Source organism: Cebus imitator, unplaced genomic scaffold (genome assembly GCF_001604975.1).
Source record: "Cebus imitator isolate Cc_AM_T3 unplaced genomic scaffold, Cebus_imitator-1.0 Scaffold13, whole genome shotgun sequence".
Lineage (NCBI taxonomy): Eukaryota > Metazoa > Chordata > Mammalia > Primates > Cebidae > Cebus > Cebus imitator.
In genome coordinates, this window is record NW_016107328.1 from 3,162,967 (window position 1) to 3,172,702 (window position 9,736).

General features: G+C 42.7%; 1 long non-coding RNA gene across 2 annotated transcripts; it reads right to left on the minus strand.

Annotated features, from left to right (window-relative positions):
• Positions 1-1,883: 1,883 nt before the first annotated feature.
• On the minus strand, positions 1,884-8,845 carry LOC108283335. Of its 2 annotated transcripts, none has more exons than XR_005195890.1 (3): positions 8,787-8,845; positions 2,545-2,724; positions 1,884-2,076 (listed from the first exon to the last, which is right to left on the minus strand). It is a non-coding gene; the product is annotated as an uncharacterized LOC108283335 (long non-coding RNA). The 2 variants fall into 2 exon arrangements; XR_005195889.1 differs by having other exon boundaries at positions 2,545-2,771; positions 8,787-8,841.
• Between the last annotated feature and the right edge of the window lie 891 nt (positions 8,846-9,736).

Here is a 9,736-nt window from a genome sequence, read left to right on the forward strand (position 1 = left end):
CTATTTAAAGAGGCTGTATAATGAACATGAGGAATGATCTTCCTCTGTCACATAGGCATTAATGCTGATAATCCAATATTTGCAGGTCTTTTCCCAAGCAATAGTTAGAATTCTACTTTTCTGCCACCTTAATATTAGGTATAGCCTCAGGACTTGCTTTGGCTGATGAAATTCTAGCAGAAGTGACATATGTTTTTTCTGTTGTCATGTTGTCCTATTCCTTTCCCCTGTGGAATCTGTGGAAGCATGTGGCATGAAACCTCCATCAGCTTTGGTCCCTGAATGACTATGTGGAGTAGAGCATCTCCATTTCCCACCAATGACAACTCATGCTAGGTGCACAAAAAATAAGCCTTGTTTTTCTAAGCCATCAAGATCTGATGGTTGTTTGCTTTCCCAGAGTGCTAAGCTCTCATGGGAGATACAGCTCCTTATCTATAAAGACATATCCTCATTAAACTCCTCACTCCTCTTCTGGAACAATTAAGACCCTTAGACTGGCTAAACTGAGAGTAGCACAGAACCAGGCACAAGTGCTTTGTGAATGAATATACTTAATACAATTGACTTACCCTGACCGTATGAGATGAAAGACCACACTAAGACTTTCTTTTCACTCACATACTTACGGTCCCTAGAGTCCTAGGGAGACCAGACCAGAGGATGACCTTTGGAGAAACAGTAGGATGTTCAGGGCAGCTTTGCTGGGCTCATTTTCATGAGGCTTGGGTTCAGCTGATTCTTGTACCACCCTTTGGTGTGTGTGGAGTCTGACGTTAGAACTTCCCAGTTTTTCCTCTAAGGAGCATGAGACCTACATCTTCCCTCTGGGAAAAAGCCCAGAGACTCCAAGCTTGTTCTGTCCTTCCCTCACAGCTAGAGGATTCCAGGCAGTAACCAGGAGCCTGAAGGCTGGACTGTCTGTGCACAAGTGTTTTGCCTCCCAGAATTCTGCTTCCTGCAGTGGGCCCTGATACCCACTCTCCAGAACAGAGAACTGGCATGGGGATAGGAAATGCCACCTAAACAAACAAGAACAAAAGAGCCAAAATATGTCCCATTGTGATGTTTTTATGTGTAAACAAACAAATGATTTGGTGATGAAGGCGTTAACAGCCAAAAGTCAAATTCAGAGAGATTATGGTTCTTTTCCAAGTCTGCCTTAGTTGGCTACGGAAATGGGTGGAGGTCACTTTAGTTCTCTACTTTTCTAGTTTTATCATCTTTAAATGGGTGTATTTTAGGTTGCAAAGGAAATAGTATATATAACCTTTTTTTGGCTTGTTTTAAAATTATTTAAAAAATGTTTCCCACTAATTAGTTGGTACACACATAGATTATCTGCAAAATAAATAACAAGAAAAGAAATTACTCATAACTCACACAATCAATATTTTAGTCTGGGTTTTCATTTTCTTTTTGTACAGAATTGTAGTTCTGCTGCACAGAGCAGAAACAATGCTGTGTGTTCACTGTGCTGTTTCTTCTTCCTAGCCCCTAACAAGGCAATATTTCCCAGTCTCCCTTGCAGTTATGCTGAGGTCATGTGACTGAGTTCTGGCCAATGGCTGCAGCTGCAGGCTCTACAGGCCCCTTTGTGGCCTGGCTATAAAAGTTCCTGTGAGACTCCTTAGCTCTCTTTTTGTCTGCTGTGGTGACCCTAGTGGACACATGTTGAGGCGGGGGCAACACTAATTTTGAAGGGAGCCTGGGACCCTGGAGGCCTGGATCGCCTCTCAGAAGAGTCTTCCTGGACAGTTGCTTGATCCACATCAGACTCCACTTGTGCAAGAAATCTACAATTGTTGTGCTAAGGCCTCGGGATTAGGGAATTTATTTGCTGTTGCAGCATAACCTAACACAACCTTACTAAATATCAGACCATCTCTTGAATGATTTGTGTCCATATACTAGGTACTTTTTATTGCATTATTAATTATTTATAAACCCCATAAGGTAATGTAGCCAAACACTTAAGAATTTATGACATACAGATAGACAGGTTTGGTTTCATCTCAGCTTTCCGTTAATTAACTTCATGTTCCTCTTTATGCCTTGAATAACTTCTTCATGCTTCTCTAGATCCCATTTTCATTGTTTATGAAGGGAAAATAATAATAATAATAATAACTATCTCGTACAGTGTAAAGATTAAACAGCATAATGCCTCGCATGACTGCTGAAATATAGTCAACATTCAACACATAGTAGCGCTTTTATTTGTATGGCTCCCTAATATCTCATCATATGAATGAGGCTTGCTAGCACCACTGGAATTTAGTGAGTATTTTCAGGTCTATGCTATACTCATGTCTCATTCTTACAACCCTGCACAACCCTGTGAGTTATCACACCCAGGTCTCACTCCCTCACATAACCACAATCCCATAACCTCACCTGAGAAAATTAACAAAAAGTCCCTATTTCAATTTAATACCCAGTCTCTATTCCAATGTCCAGAATGGTCTCCCAAATAACTTGTATAGCTTTTTTTTCAAGGTAAGATCCTACCAAGATTCATACAGTACATTGTGTGTGATGTACCTTGACTGTTTTGTAGTTTTGTCCTGGTGGAGAGAAGCCAGCCATCTTGAAGAGTGGCTCTTCCTCTAGAATTGTCTGCTGCCTCCTCATCCACTTGCAGTTGGCTTCCAGCTGGGCTTGGACGTGGTCATTTTCAGAGCCAGCTCTGGCCTGTAATGTCGTAAAGGGACTCTGTTGGCCCTGCAGGAGATAAGGAGGTAGCATGTGCAGTGGGGACCACAGAGGATCTGAGGGGAGATAAGAGTCATCACATCAGAGGATGTGCTCCTGACCCTGGCATCTTGTCTGTAAATGTGGATCCTAAGGACACCCCCTAATAAAATTGTGCCTACTCATCTCCATCTCTGCTTTCCAGAGAATTCAACCAGTGACATCACTCTAATCTCAGCTAACCAGAGGTTTCCCCTCCTCATGAGCTTTAGAGGACAGAAATGAAAACAAGGAAAGAAGAAGCCATTCACATCTTCATCCTTTACTCAACAAGGACCCGCTGAGCCCCTCCCCAGCCCCTGACACTGTGCCGAACTCTGGGGTTACAGAAATGACCAAAACCCATCCTTGCTCCCAGAGACCCTGGAATCCAGAAGGGGATTCCAGCACATGATACAGAATAGATTTAGCAAAGGATTTGCCACAGCAGACTTGCTCTTGGATGATGCTGTCCATCCCTCCTCCAGCAGGTGTGGGACCTCACACAACCTCTCATTACCCCGACCCACGACCCCACTGCCTTCTGCCCTCAAACCCAGGAAAAGCAGCCACAGGCTTTTCCTCTGTTCCTGCTCTGGATCAATATAAAGTTTAGATTGATGAAAACTTCCAATACAATGTATAAAAACAAACCAATAGATAAATACAAGACTAGCAGAAATAGAAGTGAATGTTATTATACCCGATTGAGGTGAGGAAGAGCTTTAAGCATGACATCAAAACCAAATTGTATGGAGAACAATTAATAGGTTTGGCTAAATAAGTCAGCTATAATAAAAAGGTGAAAAATTCTGGGGAAAAACTGAACCATGATAGTTAACTTGTGATAATGCCATTAATACATAAATCTTAATCTGTGGAATTCTTACACAATGGAAGTGTTTTGGGTTTTTTAATGATAGTTTTGTGCATAACAAACTACTCCAAACTAGTGGCTTAAAACAGCGGCTGTTTTACTTATTCACTCATGTTTCTAAAATTTGGACAGAGGGTGGTAGCTCAGGTGGCTAGGGGACCCTCCTCTGAGACGGCTTGCATACATGGGTGGCTACAAGGAGCTCTGGCAAGGCTGTTGGCTGGGGCCTCAGCATTCTCCCTCATGGTTTCTCCATGTGGCTGGGTCGGACTTCTCACAGTCTGGGGGTGTGAAGGTAGCTGGACTTGGTACATGGCTACTGGCCTCCATCAGAGCAAAGGCAGATGCTGTCAGGCTTTCTGAAGGCTTAGTCCTGAAACAGTCCCGGCGTTACATCTGCCACTTTCTCTCAAAGTGGGTCACCTGAACAGCCTGGCCAGATTTGAGGGGGAAGGGAAGAAGGGCACACACACCGAGGGATGTGCTTCATTGGATACCCTACAGTGACATTCTGCCAGGAAAGAACTAAAGCAAAATCCCAATGGGAAAACGGACCACAGAAATGTACAAAGAATCCACATAAGAAATACAAATGGCCAACATGCATGTAAAAGTATATTCAACCTAACTAATAATTGAAGAAACACATGTCTACGTTTCACATAACTTTTCCCTGCTCAAGGATGGAACAAGGTATGACAAAGACTCAGAGGGCCCTATTGGAGTGAAAATTTCTGCAAATCTTCTAGCAGAAAAATTTGATCATATATATCAAAACCTTCTAAAAACAATGCATGTTTTGATGCAGCAGTTTGTCACTTAGAACTTTCTAGAGCTATTTCATAGAAAAGTACTCAGAAAAGTACGCAGCATCATTTAGAATAGTAAAGGATTAAAAGGAACTTAACCAGACATTAGTAGAAAGTGGATTAAATGAATTACTGCATTGATTTAGTAGAATATAGTGCAGGAAATGGCTTAATCAACTGGACTTTTAACCACTGACCTTGCTTTATAAAATATTTGCCAACCCTTCCCAACTCCAGATTTGACCACCCAGATATTCATTTACTGATTCATTTCAGACATGTATTTAGTGCCACATGAGAGCAGTAATTGTGTATGATATTGTCCTTGCCTTTGAAGTATTTTCACAGTGGTTGGTGAAAGTATTTAAAAACATTAATGATTAAGTAAATACAATGCAAAGAGAACAGCTGAATGCACATTGACACCACCATCTCCTTCAACCAGAAGTAAGCCAGCAAGGTCCAAAATGAATAAAAGAATATCTAGTGCTAGTGAGGATGAAGGCTAACATGCCCTGGAGTTGAGATTATTAATTGGCATGTCATCCTTGTTTTCCAGTAGAAGCTTGGCCAAATGAACTATTACATACATGTAAAAAGGAGCTCTATAACTCTGAATAGAAATGGGTCAGCCAGGCGCAGTGGCTTACGTCTGTAATCACTGCACTTTGGGAGGCCGAGGCGGGTGGATCACAAGGTTAGGCGCTTCAGACCAGCCTGGCCAACATGGTGAAACCCCGTCTCTACTCAAAATACAAAATATTAGCTGGGCATGGTGGCACATGCCTGTAATCACCACCACTGTGGAGACTGAGAAAGGAGAATCACTTCACCCCAGGAGGAAGAGGTTGTGGTGAGTGGAGATCATGCCATTGTACTCCAGCCTGGGCGACAGAGCAAGACTCTGTCTCAAAAAAAAAAAAGAAAGAAAGAAAGAAAGAAAAAGAAAGAAGAAAATGATGTGGTATAATCTCTATGATATAGTTAAAAGAAAGAATAATATTTCTTCTTATTTTATTTCTTTTATTTGAAGAGTTTGTGCAGCATGCCTCCAATTGTGTAAAGCATGTAAAAGGGAAATATCTCAAAATAGGAGAAGACACCTGTGGGCAGCAGCATCTGGAGAGTGATCCTGGAAGGTGGAAAGATTTTTCACTTTACAACCTTGGCCACTGTAAGGATATTTTGGGCTCAGTATGTGTGTTTTATAAAAATAACTTAATAAAACATTTTTAATGTCTCAGAGATAGTGTTTTCATGACAGTTCATCTTACTAGCATCTTTTAAATCCACTCATTTATTCATCCATTTGTCCATTGATTCAGCATTTTGGTGGTAGTCACATTTTAGGAAGGAAGATATGAAGGCAGAGAAGACAAAGCCCCCACTCCCAGGATAGGACCCTCAGAGTCTAAGGGTGAAGCCCATGGGAGCAGTTGCTGAGAGAAGGAGGGTCACCTAGGGCTGAAGAAGGCTCAAGAGACAGGGACTGACCTCAGCTAGCTGCGTGTGTGCAGTGGGGGCATGGCTGGGCAGCCTGGAGGTGTCCAAGAGAAGGGGCCATCTTAGCTGGGCTTTGAAGGGCACATGAACTTGGGTCAGATGAGAAAGGCCAGACAGGAACCTTGGCATCCACCAGAGCAGACAATTAATTTTCCAACTCAACTGACCTATTGGCAGGAATGAGACGTTCACAAGCCAAAGGGAAGAGAGAAGGAAGGAGAGGCATTCAGACTGGGAAGAATATGAGAGACATTTTATGGTTTATCATGGAAGAAATCACACCTCTGTTTATTATTTTTGATTTTTATTATGTTTACAAAAAGAACATCTCTACCCATCTTCAGTCACATGGCAACCAAAGACACTGCTGTTCAGATCGGTGAACTCTGTCTCTCCTCCCCCAGAGCAGCTGACGATGCTGCAAGGTCCAGTCCAGGTTTGCTGGGGGACAATGCACAGTCTATCTCAGATGCTGAAATACATTTCAATGGCACAGCAGCAGGCCACTGAGAGCTTCTGGTAGGGCTTCCCAAACTTCTGTCATTTAAGGTCCCACTTAACATAGGGAAGTTGTAATCACAGCCGGATTCCTGGAGGTGTGACCTTGGGCAAGTCACTTTCTCTCTCTGAATATCCAACATCCCAAAGCAACCAGCTTTCAGGATTGGTACAAAGATGCATGTGACATTGCCCTACATCAGTTGCTCATCATCATCTTATATCTCAGATGTCTTACATTTATCCTCTACATGTCTGGGCAATATTCTCTGCCCAAGGACTTGTTGACGGCAACCACCTGGGCTGCCTTCCAATCTCTCTCTCCTCTTCCTCCTCCTACAGTATCTTTCAGGTCAGTCCTCCATTGATTCCTATGGCCACAGTCAGGCTTCAATTTTCATTCTTTCTAGCATTGTCTTCCTAACTTGGGGCTTCCACACATAATGGAAGACATCAAGGGCTTTTGAAAACACAGATCTGATTATGTCAGCCTCCTGTTTCTGATCCCTCAGTCGCTCCCAATTGCCCAAAGGACAATCAGGACTCTTCATGAGGCTATACAAGGGTCTTCCTGGCCAGCCCCTATCTAGTCAATCAGTCTCAATTCTGGATTTTCCAAATCCCCTATTTTATGTCCAACAGGTAGGATTATTAATTATTCCTAAAACCCACCACATTTTCTCATGCTTCCATGCTTTTGCACAGGCTGTTCCCACTGCCTGGAACTACCACGCTTTCCAAACCTTCTCTTTGCCTAGAAGAGTTATCTTAAGTATTGTGCCTCCTTGGCACTTCCCCTGACACCTGTTTGCCCTGGCTGCCTTAGGTGAACCTGCTCTATACTCCCTTTCATAGTTGCCTGAGCTACCTCAGTCATCAGTTAGCACAGAGCTTTGGCTCAGCTTTTCTCTGTACCCACTTCCTCCATTGACCTAGAGCAGCCTCAGTGGTGTACCCAGCACGGAACCTGGCTAGAGAAGATATGAATCAAATGAAAGAATGCATGTCCCTGGTGATAACTCAGGCTATGAGCGACAGCCCTTTGCCTGTGTTTTTGACACAATGTCCCTTGCCTGGGAGCATCCACAGCATGTGAAATGACCACTATCACCTTCCACTAAGAGACTATTTCTTCCAACATGACTCCCAGACCTGCAGAACAATTGGGGCTTAGCTTCCTTCCATCATTAGAATAGAATGCATTATGGGTCTCCAAAAAAACAGAACCAATAGGAAAGACATATAGATATACGTAGATATAGATGTAAATTAATGAAAAGATTGTGAGGAATTGACCCATGTGGTTGTGGAGGCTGAGAATTCTCACCATATTCCATCCAGCAGCTAGAGACCCAGGAAAGCCAGTGGTGTAATTCTAGCCCGAGTCCAAAAGCCTGAGAACAAGTCAATTGGATGCTGTAAGTCCCAGCGCAAGGGCAAGAGAAGGTGAGATGCCCCAGCTCCACCAGGCATGCAGGAAGCAAAAGAGATGAATCTTTCCCTCCTTCCTCTGCCTTTTTGCTCTGTTCAGGCCCTCGATGGATTGGATGGTTTTCACCCACATTGGGAAGAGCCATCTGCTTTACTGAGTCCCCCGACTTGAATGCTAGTCTCATCCAAAAACACCTGCACAGACACAAGGAAAAAAAATGGTGAATCGGGGCATTAACCCCTTGGCCCTGTCAAGTTGATGCAAAATTAAACCATCACAGAAACTATCTCTTCTGGATAAATATATTTCTCCTTTCCATGGACAAATCTACCTTCAAATTAATTTTACAGAGCGTCTGTGGGCAAAAGAACCTGAGAGTCCATCTAGTTAGTTCTGCCCTTGGCCTGCTTTGCAGATGGGGAAACTGAGGCTCGGAGAGCAGACATGAGTCCCAGGGCCTTCTGAGGAGCAGAGCCAGCCTGAGCTCCTCCCAGCATGCCTTGCTCTCCTGCAGGCCTGATTTATTCTCTTCAGGGGCTGTGATCTCCACCCTCCTGGGCCTGCTGCCTTGTATTCCTGCGGCCCCCACGGAGCTCAAAACACTCCCTGCTCAGAAATGAGATGATTATTCTCACTTTTGCAGATGAAGAAGCAGAGACCCAGACAAGTGCAGTGTCCCAACGTCATCAGCAGAAGACTCAAACTGAGGTCCTCCATCTCCTAACCCGGTGTTGTTTCTTCTAAAAAAAAAAAAAAAAAACCCAAACCCACTGGGTACAAGAACCAAGAAACGTAATTATTTCTAGATAATTTAAAAGGCAAAGATGCATGGAAACTGCCAATGTCTTAGAAGCTGGAAGAAAATAGAGTGCAGAAGGCCAGGGAAGAATGACAGAGGAGCATAGGGTAACTTCTCTAAGTGCTGTTTATGTACCTGGAATTCCACCACACCCTCTGTGCAAGCTTCTTCTTTCTGACCCATTCATTTCCTAGAAAAGAACCAAAACTCATGACTCATTTCCCTTTGTAAACTAGATGTTCTTTACTATCTGAAATCCAAATTATAGATCGTATGATCTCCTTACATACGTAATTTTAAGACAATTGATATAATGCAGTTTTATATACAAAGGAGAAATAAAGGAAAATGATTTGTAATACATTTCTAAATATGCAAGTGCTTGGACATGACTGTACTGGAAGACGTGATGAAATAGATTACCAACACCTATAAACAAGAAACCACTGTAAATGCTCAGTCATAAACACAGGCCAACTTGAGTGTGTTTTGCTGGTGATTCAAAGACTGTGAGTACAATTGGCGTGAGTGTTGTAATGTTCCCAAGCAGCAAGCAACTCTTGAAAGAACTCCAGGCCAAACAAAGCACAGGCTTCTCTCACTTTACACTGTAGTTGCTTCCTAGAAAATTTAGGAAATATTAACAGTGTGCACAAAAGCCCTTCTGAGTGTCTGTGTAACATGTAGCTAGGTTCTGAGCTCAGGTCATCATAAACGACTGATTTACTTGCGTGAATGTCCACTGGCACATTTTTTCTTTCATATCTTTAGCTTGACTTCAGTAGCAAATTTTTAAGTAGGGTGGGATATGAAGTCATTTTTGTACATTAAACAAATGACGGATGCAGGGTAGGGTGGCATGCCCATGTAACTCACAGTAGCAGACTGTGGTTCACGCAGGGTTTGGTAGGAGACAGGTAGATAATGGTAAATAACGATAATAAAAATAATAGTTAGCACTTGCATAATTTGTGTCAGGGACTTCTAAATGCTTCCAATATATTAATTTGTTGATTCCTCACAAGAATCCTTTCAGATTGATTGCAGTATTATTCTCATTCTACAGATATAGGAACATAGGCATG